Source organism: Cebus imitator, unplaced genomic scaffold (assembly GCF_001604975.1).
Source record: "Cebus imitator isolate Cc_AM_T3 unplaced genomic scaffold, Cebus_imitator-1.0 Scaffold443, whole genome shotgun sequence".
In the NCBI taxonomy this organism is placed as follows: Eukaryota; Metazoa; Chordata; class Mammalia; order Primates; family Cebidae; genus Cebus; species Cebus imitator.
In genome coordinates this window covers 706422-731350 of record NW_016107758.1, presented here as the reverse complement: position 1 = coordinate 731350, position 24929 = coordinate 706422, and the positions used below count along the sequence as shown (strand labels likewise).

The 24929-nt window shown below is 42.9% G+C and overlaps 1 protein-coding gene across 6 annotated transcripts in view; it reads right to left on the bottom strand.

Moving 5' to 3' along the window:
• Positions 1 to 24929, bottom strand: part of LOC108290801 (high density lipoprotein binding protein) — a 90112-nt gene that overhangs the window by 51309 nt on the left and 13874 nt on the right. The window lies entirely within an intron of this gene.

Here is a 24929-nt window from a genome sequence, read left to right as displayed (position 1 = left end):
AAAAAAGAAAAAAAAATGTAATTTATAGAGATTATAAAAACCTTTGTCAAAATACAGAAACGACCTAAATAAATGGAGACAGGCCATGGTCATCTAAAGAAAGACTTAATCATGGATAGTAATCCTCCCCTAATTAGACTAGAAATTCAATGCAAATATAACTTAAATCCCAAAAGATATGTGTGTGTATGGAATTTTACAACCAGATTTTATACAATTTTTATTTATACAAGTTTCCTATATGCAATTTTTATAATCTTGCATTACAAACACTGAATTGGAAAAAAAAATTTACACCATTTTTAGAATATTAAGATATACAATTATATTTATACAACAAAATTTATACAAAAGATGAAGGACCAAGGACAGCCAGTACGACTCTCAAGAAAACGTGGAGGAGGGCTTGCTCTCTCCAGCAGCAGGCTGTACAGCCAACAGTAATTCAGACTGTGGTGCTGGTGCTGGGGACAGACACAGAGCACAAGGGAGCAGAGGAGGGGGCCCAACACGGACACCACAGACACAGACATCACCTGCCTACCTCAGATGTGGTTGTGTGGATCAGCAGGAAGATGGATGATGCAATCAATGGCTCTGGGAAAACTAGTTATCTACAGAAGGACAGAAAAACAAAGTCCTTATTTCACACCATTCGTAAGCCCTATCAAGGCTTAGACGCAAATACTCCGAGAGAACAATCCCACTTCTAGAGACGTACTTCAGGAAAAAGCTCTTCCACGTGGGAAAAAGAAAATAGTACAAGAATGCTCACAACTGCACTGCTAAGAATAGTCAACAAATTTTTAAGAACCTAATTGTCAAAGGATAAACACGGATAAACTGAGGTACACAATTTATGCAACCTATTCCTCTCTTTGCTTTAATTACATGACAGGAACTCACTGAAGTGATGCCATGCTAAGGGGTGAGGAGCAGCAGCAGACCAGGGCTCATTTCCAAGGCTGTGGGAGCAGAGCTGTGGAGGACAGGCACCCACCACTTGCTCAGGAGCACTGTCCCTTACAGGAAGTTATTAGCACCACGGGATGGGGGCTAAGTTTAGCACAATTTACACTCCCATACTGAGTGTGGTGGTCAAAGTCAGGTCAAAGAAATGTTTTCATCCCATTTGACAGCTGAAGATTTAAAACTGTATGTGGCTCATGTTACATTTTTATTAGCATAAATAGTTTTATAATTAAGCTTATTTATATTTACTTTAACTTGACTTGTAGCACATTCTAATAACGAACAACTTTGCTTTTGCTCACATCTATTTACTACTGATACATCACAGTATGTATTATTACATTCAACTCCCAGGCCTAAAACAAAGCAGCACGAAAGTTCAGATAGAGGAAAGAAGCACCGCAGCCTGGGGTTCCTTGTAGATTTGCCTTGTTCTTTCTCCACTAACTAATTCTGTCAGTTTCACTACTTTTCAGGAAGTAACAGAAAAGGTAACTTAGTATATTCTTCAGTGACACTGTTCTCTGGCTTACTTCTTTGATTCATGTATTTCTAGGTAAGGTGAAAATATGGAACTTGTGTTTTATCAGAGTCATTGCAGGTACCTATAATGAGAACAAATTATATAAAGAACAGCAAACTTGTTGCCAGGATACCTGCTTTCAGAATCTTGCTCAGATAAAATTTGGGTCACGTTGGCTAGTTGTTTAAGAACTCAACTTTTGCAATTCACAATTGTAAGCTTTTGGGGCCTTTTCTGCATGTTCTTAAAAAGATCAAGGAAAACAATATCTAAAAGAACCTGCCCTTAGCAGGTATCTCACTGTTTGGGAATGCTCACATTTAATTCCATTAAACTCACCACCTTCCACTAAATTAATTTTACAAATACAGAAATAATCAGCACATATTTATACAGCTGAGTAAAGAATAATATTTACTTAGAGCCTAACTAAGGAACATGTGTCAGATAAATACAATTTATATTTTCTTTCTTAAAAAAGAAGACAGGGGCTGGGCACAGTGGCTCACACCTACAATCCTAGCACCTGGGCCGAGGCGGGCGGATCACCTGAGGTCAGGAGTTTGAGACCAGCCTGGCCAACATGGTGAAACCCCATCTCTACTAAAAATACAAAAATCGGCCAGGCATGGTGGCATGCACCTGAAATCCCAGCAGGGGGCTGAGGCAGGAGAATCACCTGAACCCAAGAGGTGGAGGTTGCAGTGAGCCTAGATGGCACCACTGTACTCCAGCCTGGGCAACAGAGTGAGACTCTGTCTCAAAAAAAAAAAAAAAAAATTGCCGGGCATGGTGGCAGGTGCCTGTGATCCCAGCTACTTGGGAGGCTGGGGTGGGAAACTACTTGGGCCTGAGAGGTGGGGGCTGCACTGAGCTGAGATGAGTTGGAGCGCCACTGCACTCCAGGCTGGTTGACTGAGTGAGACCCTGTCTCAAAAAAATAATAAAAAGAGGACAGGACAAATGTTAGGTCCAAAAGAATAAATTAATGGATTTTCATAGAAATGAAACAGATGACTCTTTGAGCGGTGCTGGCCACATGTCGCTACAGCCTTTAGACATGACTAGTTTAAAATGATATGTGCTGTAACTCTAAAATACACATCAGATTTTCAAGATTTAGTACAAAAAAAAATAATGAAAAACATTATTAGTTTTAAGATGAATTACGTGTAAAATGATAGTATCTTATATTGGGTGAAACAATACTAACTTCACTTGTTTATTTTTATATTGTTAAGGCTGATGTTGGAAAATCTTAGGTCATATGTGGCTCTTATTTTTATTGAACAGAAGTGCTACACAGTGCATTTTCAAACCAAAGCTCAACTATAAACTTTGACAAGGGAGCTTTTCTCATTAGTAAACTTTACGTAACAACCGTAAGGGGAAAAAAACTCAAATCACGTGTTACAAATCTTTTGTGTTTAATGAATAAATTTACATTGGGTAAAAGTGCAAAATGTGTCTTCCCAGTCACGAAAGTGTCTCTTCGACCGCAAACGCAAACGCGGCACACGCGCAAGCTCAGAGATTTCTGGGGAGAGAGGAGTGCGGGAAATTGACGGTATTTCTTCAAGGACTCTAATAACCCATTTTAAAAAAATGGGCAAAAGATACAAGCAGACCCTTTATGGAAATATTTATTCAATTTGTATTTTAAAATGCAAGTAAAAAGTAGGGTAAGATTCTATATTTCTTCTCAGTTTGGCAAAAATAAGATCTGATGACTCAAAAAAGGTTTGAGAAAACAGTGGCTGGAGGGTAACTGGTGTGATCTCTTTGGAGAGCACACGTAATTGATTATACACTGAGATTTAAAGTATCAATATTCTTTGATCTAGCACTTCTCATTTCTAAGAATTTCTCACACATGTGCCCAAAGATAGAGACACACCTCAGCTTACTATGCTTCTCTTACTTGGGTTTTTTAGACATTGTTTCTTACAAGTTGAAGGTTTTGTCAACTCTGTAGGTCCTTCCAAGCCATTCTTCCAACAACACATTTTGGTAATTCTAGCAAGAGTTCAAACTTCTCCATTGTCATTATATCTGTTATGGCGATCTGTGATCCTCGACGTTACTACTTCAGTTGCTTTGGGGTGCCATGAACCGCGCTCACACAAGGCAGAGAACTGACTGTTTCGTGTGTTCTGACTGGTCATTCCTATCTCTCTCCCTCTCTTCAGGTCTCCCAATCCTTAGACATAACATTGAAGGGAAATCAATTAATAACCCAACAGTTGCTTCTAAGTGTCCAAGTGAAGGGAAGAGTCACATCTCATGTTAAATCAAAAGGTAGAAATGATTAAAAAGGCATGTGAAGAAGACATGTTAAAAGCTCAGATAGGCCAAAAGCGAGGCCTCTTGCACCAAACAGCTAAGCTATGAATGCAAAGAAAAAAGGCTGAAGGAAAACTGCTACTCCACTGAACTAACAAATGGTAAGAAAGAGAAACAGCCTCATTGCTGATAAGGAGAAAGTCTGAGTGATCTGGCTAGAAGATAAGTCTCAACATTCCTTTAAACCAAAGCCTAATCCAGAGCAAGGCCCTAACTCTCTTCAATTCCATGAAAGCTGGGAGGGCTGAGGATGCTGCAGGAAAAAATGTCTCAAGCTAGCAGAGGTTGGTTCATGAAGTCTAAGGAAAGAACTCATCTGTCTAACATAAAGTACAGGGTGGAGCAGCAAGTGCCAATGGAGAAGCTGCAGCAAGTCATGAAGATTTAGCTCAGTTAACTGATGAAAGTGGCTGCACTGAACAGGTTTTCAGTATAAATGAGACAGCCTTACAGTGCAAGAAGATGCCATCTATGATAGCCAGGTGGCTTTAAGTCAAGGCCTGACATCAAAGCTTCAAAAGGCAACTGACTTTCTTGTTAGAGGCTAGTGCAGTCAGAGACGTTACTTTAAAGCCAATGTTCTGGCCGGGCGCGGTGGCTCATGCCTGTAAACCCAGCACTTTGGAAGGCCGATACTAGTGGATCATGAGGTCAAGAGATCGAGACCATCCTGGCCAACTTGGTGAAACCTCATCTTTACTAAAAACACAAAAATTAGCTGGGCGTGGTGGTGCACGCCTGTAGTTCCAGCTACTCAGAAGGCTGAAGCAGGAGAATCATTTGAACCGGGGAGGCAGAGGTTGCAGTGAACCGAGATTGCGCCACTGCACTATAGCCTGGTGACAGAGGAGGACTCCATCTCAAAAAAGAAGGGGGAAAATAAAAAAGCCAATGTTCATTTACCATTTTGAAAATCCTAGGGCTCTGAAGAATTACACTAAATATACTTTGCCTGTGCTGTATAAATGAAACAATAAAGCCTGGGTGACAGCACATCTGTTTACAGAACCATTTACTGAATATTTAGGCTCACTGTTGAAATGTACTGCCCAGAAAGACTCCTTTGAAAACATTACTGCTTACTGACAAAGCATCTGGTCACCCGAGAGTTCTGATGGAGATGTACAAGGAGGTTAATGTTCTCATGCCTGCTAACACAACAGCCTTTCTGCAGTCAGTGGGTCAAGGAGTTAACGCAACTTTCAAGTCTTATTATTGAAGAAACACATTTTGCAAGGCTATAGCTGCCATAGATAGTGATTCTTCCGATGGATTTGGGCAAAGTCAACTGAAAATCTCCTGTAAAGGACTCACCATTCCAGATGCCATTAAGAACATTTGTGATTCATGAGAGGAAGTTAAAATATCAACATTCAAGAGAGTTTGGAATAAGTTGCTTCCAACACTCATGGATGACCTTGAGGGGTTCTAGACTTCAGTGGAGAAAGTAACTGCAAATGTGGCAGAAACAGCAAGAGAACTCGAATTACAAGTGGAGCCTGAAGATGGGGCTGAATTGCTGCAATCTCACGATAAAATTTGAACAGATGAGGAGTTGCTTCTTATGGATGAGCAGAGAAAGTGGTTTCCTAAGATAGAATCTACTCAGGAAGTAAATGCTCAGTGAAAATGTTGTGAGCATTGTTGAAATGACAACAAAAGATCTAGAATATTGCACAAACTTAGTTGGTAAAGCAGTGGCAGTGTTTGAGAGGATTGATTCCAATTCTGAAAGTAGTTCTATTGTGGGAAAATGCAATCAAATAGCATCACGTGCTACAGAGAAATCTTCTGTGGAAGAGTCAATCAATGCAGCAAACTGCATTGTTGTCTTATTTTAAGAAACTGCCAGTCACCCCAATATGTAGCAATCTCCACTCTTATTGGAGATTGAGTGCAGCCATCAACATCAAGGCAAGACCTTTCAGCAGCAAAAAGATTAGGACCTGCTGAAGGCTCAATGATCATCAGCATTTTTTTTTTCTTGGGATGGAGTCTCACTCTGCTGCCTGGGCTGGAAGATCATGAGCATTTCTTAACCAATATTTTATTATTACTATTTTTTGAGATGGAGTCTCATTCTGTTGCCCAGGCTGGAGTGCAGTGGTACAGTTTCAATCTTGGCTTACTCTGACCTCCACCTCCCGGGTTCGGGCAATTCTCCCGCCTCAGCCTCCTGAGTAGCTGGGATTACAAGTGAGCTCCACCACACCCAACTAATTTTCAAATTTTAATAGATATAGGGTTTCACCATGTTGGCCAGGCTGGTCTCAAACTCCTCACCTCAAGTGATCGGCCTGGCTTGGCCTCCCAAAATCCTGGGATTACAGGCTGAGCCACTGCACTCAGCCTTAACCGATACTTTAAAATTAAGGTATACACACTGTTTTTCTAGACACGTTACAGCTTTTACATGTGCTGGGAAATGTAAAACGCATGTGACTTGCTTTAGTGGGATGTTAGGCTTTCTTGCAGTGGTATCACAAACCTGCAATGTCTCTGCAGTGTGCCTGATGTAGACTGTAGCATTTTTGTAGAATCAAAAGATTAAACATTTGCATTGGTTCTGTACCGGACTGGGTAAACAAATGATGGTAGAGCACAAAACACTATCACTGACCTCCATGAATGACCAAATCTCCACCCCGACAGTAAAATACTAATTGATGCCATGAGCAGAGCACCATCTAGTGTGCCCTCAACATCAGCCCCGTCGGTGATGATGTATGCTTAGTAAGACTCAGTTTCACTTGCTCTGAAACCTGTTTATGCCAGTTTTGCTTGTTAATATAATTACATTTAGAAATAATTTGAAATAATGAAAGCGTGAACAGAAATGTATCTATGAATATTAAATTTACCACACCGAAATTTTAAGAAAAACAAGTTGCCTTAAAAAAATTATGGCTCACCAGGTGCAGTGGCTCACGCCTGTAATCCAAGCACTTTGTGAGGCCAAGGCAGGCGGATCATGAGGTCAGGAGTTTGAGACAAGCCTGGCCAACAAGGTGAAATCTCTTCTCTACTAAAAGACGAAAATTAGCCAGGCATGGTGGTGGGCACCTGTAATCTCAGTTACTCAGGAGGCTGAGGCAGGAGAATCGCTTGAACCTGGGAGGCGGAGGTTGCAGTGAGCCGAGATTGTGCTACTGCACTCCAGCTTGGGTGACAAGAGCAAGATTCTGTAAAAAAAAAAAAAAAAAAATTATGGCTGGGCACGGTGGCTCACGCCTATAATCCTACCACTTTGGGAGGCCAAGGCAGAAGGATCACTTGAGGCCAGGAGTTTGAGACTAGCCTGGGCAACAAAGTGAGACCTCATTCCTTAAAAAATAAAAACAATTAGCTTATGTCTGTAATTCTAGCTACTCAGGAGAGTAGCTCCTGAGTACTCTCTGCCTCCTCAGAAGGATCACTTGAGCCTAGTTTGAAGCTGCTGTGAGTTATGATTGTGCCACAGCACTTCAGCCTGGGAAAAAGAGCAAGATCTGTTTGTTTTAAAGAAAAAATCAATTAGGAAGAAAATCTTTAAAATCTCAGAGAATCCTACATTCTGATTGTTTTATGAGTTTCTTAAATTTTTGTTCCACTTAAAAGAAATAAACGCTGAAAATTCTAGAAGACATATTATGAATTTCATTTACATAAGAAGAAAACGTGGCCAGGCATGGTGGCTCATGCCTGTAATCCCAGCACTGTGGGAGGTGGAGGTGGGCAGATCACTTGAGCTCAAGAGTTCAAGACCAACCTCGGCAACATGGTCTAAAAGGAAAATAAATCTTGGAGCCCCCAAATCACTAGGCTAAAAGGAAGAGTCAAACTGGGAACTGCTTAGGGCCAACCTGACTCCCATTCTCTTCAAAGTCTCCCCTCTGCTCACTGAGATAAATGCATATCTGACTGCCTCCTTTGGAGAGGCTAATCAGAAACTCAGAAGATAGCAACCATTTGTCCCTTATCTACCTATGACCTGGAACCTCCCTCCCGACTTGGATTCTCCTTATCTTTGCTTCGAGTTGTCCCACCTTTCCAGAGAGAGCCAATGTTCACCTTGCATATGCTGGCTGATGTCTCATGTCTCCCAACAATGTATAAAACCAACCAAACTGTGCTCTGACCACCTTGTGCACACATCATTAGGACCCCCTGAGGTTGTGTCACGGGTACACATCCTCAACCTTGGCAAAATACACTTTTTAAAATAATTGAGACTTGTCAGATTTCCTAGGTTCACAATGGTGAAATCCTGTCTCTATCACAAATAAATAAATAGCCAGGTGTTCAGTCTGTACCTGTGGTCCCAGTTACTCAGTGTGGGGACTGAGGGGGGAGGATTACCTGAGCCCCGGAGGTCGAGGTTGCAGTGAGTCACAATGGTACCACTGTACTCCAGCCTGGATGACAGAGAAAGACCCTGTTTCAAAAAATAAAAATAAAAAAAGGAGAGAATATGCAGAATCCAACCAGCCCCATTTCAGATAGGAGCTCGTAGCCCTATATCAAATGATTGGTGAATAAATAAACCTCTGTGCCTCAAAACAGGTCAGTTAAGAGAGCTTTAACCATATACCCAGTGTCGTGAACGAGAAAGGGGCAGCAATTGTTTTTGTTTTTGTCACAGAGTCTTACTCTGTTGCCCAGGCTGGAGTGCAGTGGCACAATCTCGGATGAGTGCAACCTCTGCCTCTCAGGATCAAGCAATCCTCCCGCCTCAGCCTCCTGAGGAGCTGGGACTACAAGTGTGCCCCATCATGCCTGGCGTGCGTGCGTGCGTGCGTGCGTGCGTGCGTGCGTGCGTGTGTGTATATATATATATATTTTGTAGAGACGGGGTTTTACCATGTTGGTCTTGAACTCCTGGCCTCAGTGATCTGCCTGTGCCTGGCCTGAAGCTATGTATTACATTGACATGTAACCAGCTCTGTTAGAGAGAGATACGTGTTTGTATGTGCATAAGACCTCTCTAGAAGGAAACTCAAGTCATTGAGAATGGAAAAGGGACAGGAAGTGCAGAATCTCATCCTGAACAAGCATCAACATGAACAGCTGGGTAAAGGATGGACATGAAAAGACGATTCTACTATGAAGTCACAGAATGTGCAGACAGGAAGGAAGCACATGAAAATGGCAAAAACTCACACGCCACGTGCCTCCAGAAGTGTGTTTTCATAGGAGACTATGGACGGACACATGCTAGGAGTTTGTGAACGTTATCAACAGAATGGGAAAGCTCTGCATTATATGAGACTCTTTACTTTTCAGCAAAGATACCTCCACATGGAGAGGGGAAAAAAACCACAAATATCACCAGCTACTACAAATCAGTGAAAAGCAGTCACAACATTTATTTTCTCTGCTGTGTTATTCTTATTACAATTGCCATGTTATCCTCAAGAAATGTGAATTAAAACGGTTTTGTGGTCAATTTCCTTCTGAGGGAGTGGTGATGACTTTACATGAACCTATTCAAGCCCTTGGGAACTGGGAACAAGATACATGAGAGCATCCTTTACCATGTGGAGAGCATTTAAAGGGGGACCGAGTTCTGTCCAGTTACCGGCATGCACAACCAAGAACAACTAAGAACAATTCTGAAGACACGTTTCATCTCAACATAGAGAAAAGGGTCGCTTAAGAGTGAGCATGCTTTCCTTAATTAGCACCCTGGGAAAAAATGGGCAGAGCTTATTCCCACTGTGAAGTGCACTCTCCACTTGGCGATCATTTAGCTCACATGACTCCTTAGGGTCTCCTCCACCTTAAGTTTCTTTGACTCACTGAAGAAACAAACCACTACTTCCAGGTGGAAATGCACCGACAGGAGCCATGGGTTTGTTGATGTCTATAAGTGCCGTGGGGATGAGGAAAGAAACCCCTCTTTCCTGTCTCTTGTCTCAAAGAAGGAGGAAGTAAAAGTTGAAACACAGCAGGCATGAGGTCCCTGGCCTGGAAGTTAAAGATTAAAACCACCCCACCCTTAAGAACTCAGGCGATCTTAAGGATGGGGGCCATACGGAGAAACGCCCTCTACTGCTCCCATTCAATCTTGCTCAAACCCCCACGCTTACTTCATAAATCACGACCCCCTCACATGTACTTTCTAAAACTGTAAACCCAAGACCCTTTCAAACGTAACATGTAGAGTTGTAAGCCTATATATAAAGGCAGAGGTTTCCTCTGTTAGGGGAGCTTGGCTGTGAGGCAACTATGCCACCTTGCTCCCGGCCAAATAAATCACCCCTCCTTCCCAGTTCGGTGTTCGAGAGGTCTGTTTCTTGCAGCTGTTCCTGCTTCAGTAACACTAGTCAGCCACCTTGAGCCGCTGAAAGGTGTTTCATGGCAGCTCCTGCACACACATACTCCTCACGACGGCCTGGAGCCCACAGCAGGCCCCCAGCCCAACTGCAAGGGTGTTCCTGGGAAGAGGAGGACAGCAAGGGCAGGATAGGAACAGAATAGCTGTGGGAAGGACCATTAACCCCGAGTCCTTTAATTCAAAAATACCTTCAGTCTTCTCACTATAAATCTCATTAAGCTATAAGAAACAAAATAATTTGAAGTTTGACCTAGGGCAACAAGTTATACTTGATAATTCTTTTCTTCCTACAATTTACACAGAAAAGTTCTATGAGCTAGAGTTAACTTAATTCATGTTTGTAAAGAACTCTGTTATGGATACAACGCTAGCTAATGCCATGGGTGGAAATACCAAAGAATCTGAAAGATTAATCTTGGGCCCAGTCCTATCCAAATAGAAACAATACTTTTCTACAAACAAGGAAACATCAGGAAAACCCAAGTCTTCAGGTTTTCTCCTCTTGAGGTGTAGAGCACGTGGCGCTGCAGTATGCCATCTGCCTGGTGACTTGCTTGGCACATCACCCCCTTCACTTGGCCTGCTTCCTCGCTTACCTCACGAGAAGGTGGGACTGCATCATCTCTACAGGTACTATCTTCCTATGAGTCTGCTCAAGAAATTAAGCCTCACTTTTGGACATCTTACTTACATGACTGTCTCTGTAAAGACGAATACGACATTAAACTGCAGGAGTACCAGCGCGGCATCCCAACCAAAGCACAGGTATGTCCCTCCAGCAAAGTGAGACAGCTGAGGTACCAAACTCAGATCAAGACGTTACCAAGTAAGAGAGAAACTGATGCATATCCAGGGAGCAGGAATTTAGATATCTCATCTATAAAGAGAGAAAACTGGGCAGAACAAGAAAAAACTGTTCATCCTACCATTAGAAAACAAGCATCACACCAGGAAGATCAAGAGCTTCTCTGCAGCACCAAAGGCAGCCAAGCACAGGAAGCCAGGGTGGCAGCAGAATGAAGATCGGTAATAAAGGAGGCAGATCAGAATGGCTGGTGCCAAAGGTAGGGAGTGCCCTCTAAAACAAACCTCAAGCAGACACTAAGCACCCACGTAGGGTGAGTATGGTGGTAGGAAACTCAGGCATTAGATAAAAAGGTAACTCCAGCTACTGCAAGTGTGTGATGAATGGACTTCGGAAGGACAACAGCACCTCTGAACAGCAGAGACAGTGAAACATAAAATGATAAAAAAAAAAAAAAAAAAATCTGGAAAGCAACACAACTTCAACATGCAGACGGGCTGAAGACACCCTGCTGGGTCCACGCAGTGAAGAAACACATACCTAAGGTCGGAGGAGCCTCCACACACTACTATGCATAGTCTTTGGGGTACACAGTTAATGAAAAGAGCAGTGGCAGCCGGCAGGTGCAAGGTGTGCTGCCTTTCTGCAAGAAACAGAAATACAAATGCATATGGCTGTTTATATTTTCAGAAAGAAACAGAAGAAAACGATGGGGTAGGAAAGAAGGGACGGGGACGGGGTGGAAGTCAAGCTCATCTGAACAGAACATGAGAGAGAGCTCTGCTTTCAGAACCATAAAAATCAGGGATTAGGTGGGTGCGGTGGCTCACACCTGTAATCCCAGCACCTTGGTAGGCCAAGGTGGGCAGATTCACCTGAGGGCAGGAGTTCAAGACCAGCCTGACCAACATGGAGAAACCCCGTCTCCACTAAAAATACAAAAATTAGCCAGGCGTGGTGGCGCATGCCTGTAATCCCACCTACTCGGGAGGCTGAGGCAGGAAAATCGCTTGAAACCGGGAGGTGGAGGTTGTGGTGAGCCAAGATCACACCATTGCACTCCAGCCTGGAAAACGAGAGCAAAACTCTGTCTCAAAAAAAAAAAAAAAAGCAGGTCTTGCCCGTGGGCTATAATTTACAAACTTTGCCCAGTTTTACGCTCAGTTTGACACTCTTGCTTTGTGGCTGACGACCATTCCACCAAGGGTCCACTCAGAGTGCCCTTCAGAAAGAGGACAGTGACTTAGATTTCTGCAGCCGATCTTAGCGATGACAAGTATTCCCCGCTGTTCTCACGGCTTCCGTGTGGTGCATGGCAGCAGCTCCCCCTGCTCGACGCAGAGCCCCTCTCATACCCTGAAGCCCCCGGATCTGTGCATGTCCCTTCAGAGTAACAGCTGCTCCTGGAGCCCTGTCCCTGGCGCGGAGACTGATCTGTGTCCACTCCATCTGACACAGCTGCAGTGCTGTGTTGTCCTGGCCAGGTTTCTGTATGGGAGCCAGGGCAGCACCACAAAATAAACCGATGTGTTTCCACCACTCTTGTAACACGCAGGCAAGTCTTACAGCCTCGGGAGTGTTGCTTCTGAGAAAATCTGAAAAACGTGACTTTGGCTCTGGAAACTTTTTTGGAGGAAATGCGATAACTTTTATGATTTGTTCCAGGGTTGTTATTTCCTTCTTCCTTGCTCGTTTCTATTTTTATTTTAGATTCCGAGGTACATGTGCAGGTTTGTTGTCTGGATATATTTGGCGATGCTGAGGTTTGGGCTTTGATTGGTCCCATCTCCCACGTGGCGAGCACAGTGCCCAACAGGTAGTTTTCCAGTCCTTGGACCCCTCACGCCCTCTCTTCTTCCCCCCACCCACTGCCCCTGAGATGGAGTTTCACTCTGTTGCCCAGGCTGCAGTGCAGTAGCATGATGTCAGTTCACGGCAACCTCCCCTTCCCGGGCTCAAGCAATCCTCCTGCCTCAGCCTTCTGGGTAGCTGAGACTACAGGCACACGCTACCATACCTGGCTAATATTTTTAATTTTTTTTTTAGTAGAGATGGGGTTTTACCAGGTTGGCCAGGCTGGTCTTGAATTCCCGACCTCAGGTGATCCACTCGCCTTGGCCAAAGTGCTAGGTTGCAAGTGTGAGCCACTGCATCCAGCCCCTCCCTTTTTTTTTAAGACCCCCTGGTGTCTATTCCCATCTTTATGTCCATGTGTATCCAAAATTTCTCTCCCACTTGTAAGTGATAGCATGCAGTATTTCATTTTTGTTTCTGCATTAATTCACTCAGGGTCATGGCTTCCAGCTCTCCATCCATGTTGCTGCAAAAGATATGCCTTCATTCTTTTTCATGGCTGCATAGTATTTCATGGTGTATATTTACCACATTTTCTTTTTTCTGTCAGCCATTTATGGGCCCATGGGTTGATTCCATGTCTTTGCTACTATGAACAGTACCACAGTAAACACACAAGTACGCAGGTCTTTTTGGTAGAAGGCTTTATTTTCCACTGCATATATACTAAGTAATGGGATTGCTAGGTTGAATGGTGGTTCTGTTTTCAATTCTTTGATAAATCTCCGAAATGTTCTTCACCTTTGCTGAACCAATTTACATCCTCACCAACAGTAGGTGTTCCCTTTTCTCTGCAGCTGCTCCAACTGTTAGCTTTTAGCTTTTTAGTCATAGCTTTTCTGGCTGGTGTGAGATAGTTTTTCACTGTGGTTTTAATTTGCACTTCTCTGACGATTACTGATGTCGAGGATTTTTTCATTTGTTGGTCACCGGCGTGTCTTCTTTTAAGAAGGATCTGTCTCTTTCCTTTACCCACTTTCTAATGCAGTTGTTTGTTTTTTAAGTTTCTTATAGATTCTGGACATTAGACCCTTATTAAATCATAGCGACTATTTTCTCCCATTCTGTAGGTTGTCCATTTACTCTGTTGATAGTTTCTGTCGCTGGGCAGAAGCTCTTTAGTTTAATTTTGTCCCAAGGTCAATTTTTGTTTTTGTTGCAATTGCTTTTTTGCAAGGCCAATCTCCAGAAGGGTATTTCTTAGATTTTCTTCCAGGATTTTGTTAGTTTGGGGTCTCACATTTAAGTCTTTAATCCACCTTGATTTAACTTTTATATACGGTGATAGGTAGGGTCCAGTTTCATCGTTCTGCATGTGGCTAGCCTGTTTTCCCAGCACCATTTACTGAACAGGGAGTCCTTTCCCTATTGCTTGTTTTTATCAGTTTTATCAAAGATCAGTTGGTTGTAAATCTGCTGCTTTATTTCTGNAAGTCAGAGAAGAACAAAGTCCACTTATTTATCTCAATGTTGGTTACATGAGTGAGTTCAGTTAGTGAAAATTCACTATACATTAAAAAAGTGCATGTTTATACTTCACTAACAATGTCACATCAGTGGCCTAAGCATCAGAGAATTACGTAACTTTAAACAATAATTTGACAATATATTCCAAATGGGATATATCCTAATGTCAGTATCATTACTGTAAGAATATATGGTCTGAAAAATACGTGCCATGCATTATTCACACACTAGGTACCCCGTAAGTGTGTTTCAACAGGGAACTGTGGATGGCACATGCCTAATGTTTGTGAGAGTCATCTGCAGGAGGGGGAAGCTCTGTATTATGTGAGGCTCTTTACTTTTCAAGGATACATCCATCCAGAAAGGGAATAAAAGATGCTGAAGCATCACTGGCTACTACAAAATCGGTGAAAAGCAGAGTCACAAAATTTGAATAGGTAATCAAGTTATTATCATTAAGAACCAAGATCTTAGCAAAAGAAAGTGACACACACTGAACTGACTGTGATGTCCAAACACCGTCTCACGGCAACAGACTAGGGTTTCTTAGAAACATGACCGACTCTAGGTCTGAGCGGAACACGGACCAGGTGCAAGACCCTCCTGTGACAGGCAGCAAGCGAGCAGTCACAGACCAAAGGTCACACCCAAAGATGAGGCAAGCCAACTTGGGTGGAATACTACAAGCACCAAAATATGGCTTCCGTGGGTTAAAGCACAATCACATCCACATCCACAGGTTTGTAATACTGGGGGAAACGCTACAGAAATGAACTTCAACTTTGCACACTATTAGTTCCAGTGCATCCTAAACACTGATAAGGAAAGAAATCATTCATTTCTTCTTTCTCCCCAGCAGGAACCACATTTCAGAATCAGCAAAATTGATACGGGAAATCTTATTTAAATAAGAATAGAATTAGAAAAATCTTCACTTTGTAATTGTCAGCTGCAGGCTGAACAATGGCCTCCTAAGATATTCAATTCCTAATTTCTGGATTTGGATATGTTACAGATGAATTAAGAATCTTGAGACAGGAGATCATTTTGGATTATCTGGGTGAGACCTAATCGAAATCACAGGTGTCCTTTAGATCAGTGATAGAGGAGGGGACCACAGCCAAAAAATGGCTGCCACGAGCTGGAAAAGGCCAGAAAGCAGATACTCTCCGGAGCCCCCCGAGGGCACCCAGATACCCAGACTCTAGACTCATTTCAGCCACACTGTTGTAATTTGGTACAGCGGCAAGAGGAAACTAATACACCAACTAAATAACCGGTACAAGCAGCAAGCAAATGGCCGTTAAACTCAGTAGATAACTGGCTGATAAAGAACTCTGCAGGTCCAGCCTACCGACACTGCAGCCGCCATCATGTGACCTGGTTGCTCAACACGCAACACAAAGCACAGTCTATGGAATATTTCTGAAATCCTCCCCGCCAAAACAAACCCTGAAACCAATTCAGCATCTAGACCTAGCTACAGGAAACATGAGATTAGAGAAACACATTAAATAGTGTCACAACACAGTCAACCAAATCCCAAACTTGGGACATTCCACAGCACAAACAAACCTATTGCCTTCATAAATAAATGGCATTAAAAAAAAAAAAAAAAAGACAATCTGCAAGTTATAGATTTTCAAAGAGCCAAGAGACTTAGAGACTTAAACCAAATGCAATGTGGAGCCCTTCTTTGGATTTCGATTCAAACAAACAAAGGGTAAAAGGACTTTTTATGACATTTGGAGAAAACCAAAAACAGAATAAATATTAGATAATATTAACGAGGCATAGTTGATGTTGTTAGGTATGGTTATTGTGGTTATGTTTTTTTTTAAAGCCCACAATTCCTAAAAAATACATGCTGTAAGTATTTAGAGGTGACTAAAAGACCGAGATTTGCTTTAAAATACTCAAATAAAAAATACAAAATATTGGGAGTGGACAGGGATATGATAAAATACTGCCCACGGTGAAGGCTGGGTGATAGGCATGTGATCTCTTCTATTTCGTGGTATGTTTCCAAGTTTTCCTAACAAGGTTTAAAAAGAAGAAAAGAAACCCGGCCAATATGGTGAGACTGCCTGTACAAAAATAAAAACAGGAAACAAAAAATTAGCCAGGTGTGGTGGTGTACACCTGTGGCTCCAGCTACCAGGGAGGCTGAGGCTGGAAGATCCCTTGAGTGCAGGGAGGTGAAGGCTGTAGTGAGCTGCACCACTGCACTCAGCCTGGCGCAAGACCCCGTCTTGGAAAGAAAAAAAGAAAAGAAAAAGAGCACCGCTTCTCAACGTCTAGAGAACGCTGCTAAAGCTACACTCAGAGGGTGAATCAAACTTGTAAACTTTATTAATGAAGATAAATGACAACCACTCAAGTCAAGATGCAAAGTGAAAACCAAACTAGAAGAAATAAATAAAAGAACTGATGAAATGTAAGACCAGGTGCAGTGTCTCACACATGTAATCTCAGCACTCTGGGATCACTTAAGCCCAGGTGTTTGAGACTAGCATGGGCAATAGAACAAGACCCCAACTCCACAAAAAAAAAGAAAAGTCATGCATGATAGCATGCACCTGTAGTCCCAACTACTAACAGGCTGAGGCAGGAGGATCCCTTGAGTCCAAGAGTTCAAGTTTACAGTGAGTTATGATCAAGCCACTGCACTCCTAGCCTGGGTGGCACGTGCCTGTAGTCCAAGCTACTTGGGAGGCTGGGGGTAGAAAGATCGCATGATTAGAGGAGGTTGAGCCCGAAGTGAGCCATGATTGAACCACTGAACTCCAGCCTGGGTGACAGACTGAGACCCTGCCTCCAAAGAAACAAAAAATGAAACAAACAAAAAAACCAAATAGGCCAAGTGCAGTGACTCACACCTGTAGCCACAGCACTTTGGGAGGCTTAGGCAGGCAGATCGTCCGAGCCCAGGAGTTCAAGACCAGCCTGGGCAACACAGAGAAACCTCATCTCTACAAAAAATTAGCCTGGCATGGTGGCACACGCCTGTGGTCCCAGCTACTTGGGAGGCTGGGGCTGGAAGATCACCTGAGTCCAGGAGGTTGAGCCTGCAGTGAGCCATGGTTGCACCACTGCACTCCAGCCTAGGTGACAGAGAGACCCTGCCTCAAAAAAACAAAAACAGAAACATAGCTACTTGGTCAATCAAAACAAAAATCAGTTTCTTTGAAAAAAGCAATTGAAGAGCAATTAATTCTCACTAGTCTGACAAAACAAAAGAACACACACTCAAGATTACAATGATACAATATTATTTTGCCTGGTTTTGAAATAAGAAGTGTTATAAATGGCAGTAATTATATCTTCTGGTAGCTCCCAAGGAAAGGAGAGCATCTTTGTCTCACGGGTCCCCACGATTTGTAGCTCACTGGCATTAACTGGGTTCTGATCCCATTAGGGACCAATAACTATAATCAAGGGGCCACTCATATGTCTATGAGCCACAGCCAGCCAGGTCCACCCAAGCAGCTGAGCCAGTCTATCTAAAACACATCGCTTATACATGGTAGAAAGAGTGTTTCCCCAAAGGAAACTCTGGGCATTGTTTAGTCTTCCCAAAACAATGAGTAGATGTTGCAGAGACTAATTATAGATTATTTTACAAACATGTACATTTCTATTTTATTATGTATTTATTTGAGACAGAGTCTCACTCTGTTGCCCAGGCTGGAGTACAGTGGTGCAAGATAGCTCACCGCAGCCTTCAACTCCTGGGCTCAAGCAATCCTTTCCGCCTCAGACTCCTAAGGCACTGTGACTACAGGTGTACACCACCATGCCCAGCTAATTTTTTCTCCTAGAGACAGGTCTTGCTTGCTATGTTGCCCAGGCTGGAAAACATTTTTTAACATTTAAAAACATAAATTTTTAAACAAAACACTAGCCCAATAAATTGATCACTAAATTTGACATCAAGACTAAGACTGGTCTGTCCTAGGAATACAGTTTTAAAACTAGAAAACACATACTTATGGCTAAAAGGAGGACAAACAGGCTGGAAGCGGTGGCTCACGCCTGTAGTCCCAGCATTTTTGGAGGCCGAGGCAGGTGGATCACCTGAGGTCAGGAGTTCAAGACTAGCCTGGCCAACATGGTGAAACCCTGTCTCTACTAAAAATACACAAAATTAGCCAGGCATGGTGGTGGGTGCCTGTAATCCCAGATTCTTGGGAGGCTGAGGCAGGAGAATCACTTGAACCCGAGAGTCAGAGGTTGCACTGAGCTGAGATCGTGCCATTACACTCCAGCCTGGGCGTCAGAGCGAAACTCCGTCTTAAAAAAAAGGAGGGCAAATAAACATATACCTGGCTGACAGACAACCATTTCAAAAATGCCCAAAAAACAGCCGAGCACGGTGGCTCACGCCTGTAATCCCAGCACTTTGGGAGGCTGAGTCCGGTGGATCACAAGGTCAGGTGTTTGAGACCAGCCTGACCGACATCGTGAAAACCCATCTCTACTAAAATTATAAAAATTAGCTGGGTGTGGTGGTGTGCGCCTGTAATTCCAGCTACTCTGGAGGCTGAGGCAGGAGAATCGTTTGATCCTGGGAGGCAGAGGTTGCAATGAGCCAATATCACACCACTGCACTCTGGCCTGGGCGACAGGGCAAGACTCCATCTAAAAAAAAAAAAAAAGTCCCCAAAAAACTGATAAAATTCAGCTTATATTATTTACTTTCTATGGAGTTTAACATCAGCAAATGGCTATATGAACAATATTTCCCCAAAGTAACATATATTTACTAAAAAGCTAATACTGTAATATTAAAATAAGTAACAAAATGACAGATGTTACTATTGTCAAAGACTGTCCAACCGGCCATCTAAAGAGACAGGATTAAGCAAGGAGACAAATACCACTGTTTGCAGATCACCTGTTCGGACGATCCCTCTACTAGAGTGAAGCCCTAGTAACAGTGAAGGCAAGTTTGGGCAAGTTGGCAAAACAAAAATTTGACACACACACATACGAGAAGCCTGAACCATGGAGATGATGCCAAGATTCAGCCAGGAGATTCATCACAAAAGCTGTCTGTTCTCTTCCAAGTTCATCTAAGTCCCCAATCAAACTCCAAATAACATCTGTGATAAGCTGAAAAATGTCCACCAAAGACAGGAGTCCCAATCCCTGAAATCTGTTAAGTTTTACTTTATTTGGAAAAAGGGTGTTTTCAGATGAGATTAAATGAAAGATACTAAAATGAGGAGATGACTCTGGATTATCTGGGTGGATCTAAATGCCACCGTGACAGACAGACGAGAAAGTCACCTGAAGAGGGAGGCAGGGGTGGGAGCCACACGGTTACAAGCCAAGTACTGTGGGGCAGCTGCTGGGAGATGGAAGAGACAAAGAATAGTCTCTCTCCTACACCCCAGGGAAGTGTGGCCCTGTCAGATTTCAGATTTTCTGCCCCCAGAACTGAGAGAGAATACATTTCCTTTGTTAGCCACCAAACGTGTGGTACTTTGTTACGGCACCCCTGGGAGACTAACACAACATCCCAGTAGGATTTTTTTTTTTTAAAACTGTAACAAGGATTCTCAAATTCACCTAAAAATAAAAAAAAAAGTGGAATTTAACTAAAATTAGCAAAGCATACTACAAAGCCACGGTTAGCATTTGGTGTAACTGGCTAAGGAAGAGGCACTTTATGCATGAAACAGACTCACATGTACCTATGAGTTTATTATTTGATACAAGTGCCATTTCAAATCAGCAAGGAATTGGGCCAATTTGCTACCCCCCTTTTGAAAACATATAAAGTTTGATCCCTACCTCACAACATACTCTAAAGTAAATTTCAACAAGATTGAAGATCTAGATGTAAACAATCAAGCCTTGAAGAGCTGGAAGATTAAGGGGGAAAACCTGTGAGTTGGGGGTGCAAAAAGCCTGCAACAATATACACTGTAGATACCACTAAGGAAGATATTGATTTATTTGACCCTATCAGAGCATAAGAATTTTATAGAACACTAATACAGAACTCAAGATACAAATAGAGTTTTTCAATGTTTGGAAAACATCTGAATAGGTTAGAACATATGAACACACAAATCATAGAAAATTAATATAAAATTGCCCACAAACACATGAATAGATGTTTATTTTCATGCACCCTTTATGAGATCAGCAAAGAGGAGCAAAAGTGCTCATGAAGTTTTTATAACGGTAAGGGGGAAGGAAAGGACTATTCAACCATCAAGGAAGTGTAAAATTAGAAGGCAATTTAAAAACACATAAGAACTAGAAACATACAATCCTAATTCAGCAATCACACTTCAAAAATGCGACTCTCCAGAAGTGCCTGCAAAAGAATACAGAAGCACAGCTGTAAAAGCTAAGGCTCACAACAGCATGCTACGGGCAAAGAACTGGGAAGAACACAAGTGCGCGTCTGCAAGAAGGAGGTAATACTAAGTGGGACACTGACACCAGGCAGTAACGCGCTGTCACTAACAATAATCCAACAGCTCGGCTTGTGTATCCGTCTGGAAAAAGTACAGACTACTGCATATTACATGAAAATGAAAAAGGTGCAAAAATAGAGCGTATAGGACCTGGATTTTTTTTTTTTTTTTTTTTTTTTGAAACTGGGGATATGGGCTTCCACGTAAGAGAATATCTACGTAGCTAGGGTATCAGAGCCCAAGTGGAGTGAGGAAGATGTTCATGACAACAGGTGAGTGAGATGAGACAGCAGCAGGCATCTGGGCAGGAAGGTCAACAAGAGGAGCCTCGTTCCATATAGGGTGAATAACTAAGGAAGTGAACGTGTTAGAGACACAGTCTAGGATCATCACTGTTGGGAAAGGGAGTCATCCACTTGGAAAGTGAGAAACTAGAATAAACCCTGTGGCATTACGTTGGAAATGGGGGCACTAGAATAAACTCATGTTTTTCAATATATGGAGATATTAAAAAGTGAGACAGTGTGTTAAAAATACAAATGCATGTATATATGTGTATGTTTTATATATGTATGTATACACGCACTCTGCAGCTCTGTCGACTGAGAGGACCTGGGGTATAGTAACTCTCCAACAAACTAGCTGGTGCCCAGACCCTGTTTCTCTGAGAACCAACTGCCAGAAAAGGGAAGCAGGCCTTCTTGAAGAAACAGCATAAAGAAAAGGCCTGGGGCAGGGAAGGTACATGAAGAGCTCAGGATTCCCTGTAGTACCACAAAGCAAGGAAGAGAATGAGGACATATCGGAAGGACACATAGACTGTAATCCCAGAACTTTGGGAGACTGAGGCGGGCGAATCACTTGAGGTCAGGAGTTCAAGAACCGCCCGGCCAACATGGTGAAACCTCGTCTCTCCTAAAAATATAAAAATTAGCTGGGCATGGTGGCACACACCTGTAGTCTGAGTTACTTGGGAGGCTGAGGCCAGAGAATCGCCTGAACCCAGGAGGCGGAGGTTGCAGTGAGGCGAGAGCTCGCCACTGCACTGCGGCCTGAATAGAGTGAGAACCTGTTTCAAAACAAACAAACAAACAAACAAAATGCTGGGCGAGGTGGCTCATGCCTGTAATCCTAGCACTCTAGGAGGCCGAAGCGGTCGGCCTGCCTGAGCTCAGGAGTTCGACACCAGCCTGGGCACTGTGGTGAAACCCTGTCTCTGCTTCTACTAAAAATACAAAAAATTAGCCAGATATGGTGGTACATACCTGTAATCTCAGCTGCTCAGGAGGCTGAGGCACGAGAATTGCTTGAATCTGGGAGGTGGAGGCTACAATGAACCGAGATCACACCACTGCACTCCAGCCTGGGCAAAAGAGTGAAACTCAGTCTCCAAAAAAAAAAAAAAAGGGACACGGGAGCTTGAGCTTGAGGGGCTCTCATGGAAGAAACCTGGGACAATGAGCATCAAGTAAAATAACGGTAAAAGGGTGAGAATCAACTGAATTTAACTAGGGAAACCATGGACCAAATACTGACATAAATAAATGAATTGAACTCTGATTAAAATTGAGATAACTGAAAATTTGATTTCATCTCAAAAGTATCTCCCTATGATATACTTAACAGTTACAAAGATTTCACAGTGGAGAAGCCTGAAGGCAGAACCTGCATCAAACAAGTATGGGCACATCACCAGTCAGGGGATTAACTCAATTCCGCACCGCCCGCCGATAGGATGCGGAGAAGAACCCAGCATCCTCCTTGTACTGGTCCAGCCAGAGGCGCAAAACCTAGATCTAATTTAAAGGAAATACCAAACAAACCCACACTAACGGGCACCACAGAATAACTGCCAGTAATGATCAAAAGTGTCAAGGTCAAGCAGAGGAACCATTCCAGTTTGAAGGAGACTAAAGAGAGCTGACCACAGCAGTGATCTTGAACTAGATCCTTTCAGTGGAATGTGAATGCAATGCCTCATCAGAAGGCGGCAACACTTTCATGTCCATTTCCTGAACTTGAGGGCTGCGGTGTGGTTAGGAAGAAGGGTGTCTTGTCTGTAAGTAAACATTTCAAAATATCCCAGGGTAGGTAGGCCTCATGGTCCCAACTTACTCTCAGGTGGTTCAGACAAAGAGCTGTACAGTACCTGTATCTCCTCTGTAAATTCAAGATTATTTTTTAAAAAAATTAATGGAGGATATGTACTACTTCTGTGATTAGAAAAACTAAACACCCTAATTTGGAAACAAACATCAGTATAGGAGAGGGATGGCAGATAACACTGGCCACTACAGTTCAAAGTCGAAACCCAAATTTTGACCATATCTGTTTAATCATGAGTTCAACCACGAGATGAATGCACATTTCACCCAAACTTTACAAAGCACCGCATAAGGATATGATTACACGAAATATGTTGTCATGATACTAAAGTCTGTCACCCAATCATTTTCTCAAAGTTCCTAAAAGATTTTGTTTTTCCGGTTCACATTCTTTCATGAGAAAGTAGATTCTTTTTTTCTCTTTTTTTGAGATGGAGTTTCACTCTTGTTACCCAGGCTGAAGTGCAATGGCATGATCTCGGCTCACCGCAACCTCCACCTCCTGGGTTCAGGCAATTCTCCTGCCTCAACCTCCTGAGTAGCTGGGATTACAGGCACGCGCCACCATGACCAGCTAATTTTTGTATTTTTAGTAGAGACGGAGTTTCACCATGTTGACCAGATGGTCTTGATCTCTTGACCTCATGATCCACCCACCTCGGCCTCCCAAAGTGCTGGGATTATAGGCGTGAGCCACCGCGGTGTCAAGAAAGCCACAGCACAACCCAGATATGCACAGCAGCACATCCCAAACAACTTCAAGGTCCACACAGGGAACTATCCCCCAATCCCGCCCAATTTTTCCTAGTAGAAGGCTGGCCCCCCGGTGCTCCATCTGGGCAGCCACTAGCACTGCTGAGCCCCAACTGCACACTGCCCTAAAAGATGAAAAAGAAGCAAAACTCAGACACTAGCACATACAGTAACCCACGACACGGAACCGGAACACTGCCCAAGGAGAGTTAGGAATATTCCGGCAGGGTGAGAAGGGGGGTGACTGCACCAACCAGCAAGGGCTTAAGAGAAAGGGGAACACACATATGCACGCACACATTCCCGCCACTTCAAGACGGCGGGGAGGGAGACAAGACACTCCCTCCCCGCCGTACTGGAAGTAAAACACTCTAAGAAGAATCCCAACGCATGCCAAATAAATTCTAAATATACTAAAACAGCCTTCAATAAAGCCATGTGGCCAACTGGTAACAACAATCTAAATATTATATGAGGTGACTGGGGCCAGATTTGATGGAGAAAAGACCCTCACATCACCTCAGTCCTTCATGGGCCAGGTCCTCCTCTCTCTGAGACTGCAGGGCTGAGCCTGGGGAGGCCACGGAGCCCTGTACACAGGCAGCCTGGCAGTCTGCTGAGCTCATTGTGCAGGCGACAAAGGCAACACAGAACTGGGGTCTCGGGGGCTGGCCAGGCATCTCCAAGCATGACCAATTGTATGAAAATAGAAGCTTCGTTTCAAAAGGAAAAAAACTGTTTTCTTCAAAGTGAATTGATTTCATGCACACACAGTGATTTAAGCCAATGCTACAAGATCACCTAATTTTCTACTTATCAGCAAAAGTTTAAAAAGTAAATATCATTAAATCAGTAATATCATTTGAAACACTCATAAATGAGCTAAGTATTAATAATATTAGAAAGCATAAGAGTGAAATTAAGAGTAATATATATATTGCTACAAAATAAAACACATTGGGATGATATAGTGTACTTGATTTTGTTCACACTAGCCAGCAAATGCTGGGGTGAATAGTATGCACTTGCAATCATCTAATAATATACACTCAGGAGTCAGCACACAAGCTCCAACAAAGAGAACACAAGGCAAAGGAAAAGTGAATTTTAAGGTTCTACTCACAATACACTTCAGTCTCCTATGTACAAGCTACAAGACCCCAAGTAACAGGGTTCTCAGCTGTTGAGTGGTTAGAGCCAACAGGCAGAAAAGATGCTGCAGGGCCACCCTTTCCTCTTTCTTTTAATTTTTAAAGAAAAAGAGTAAAACAGGGCAAAAAGTTTCCCGCTCTAATTAATAAATAAAAAACCACACATTACAATATTGAAAAGGAAGCCCTAAGGGGCAGAACTTTTT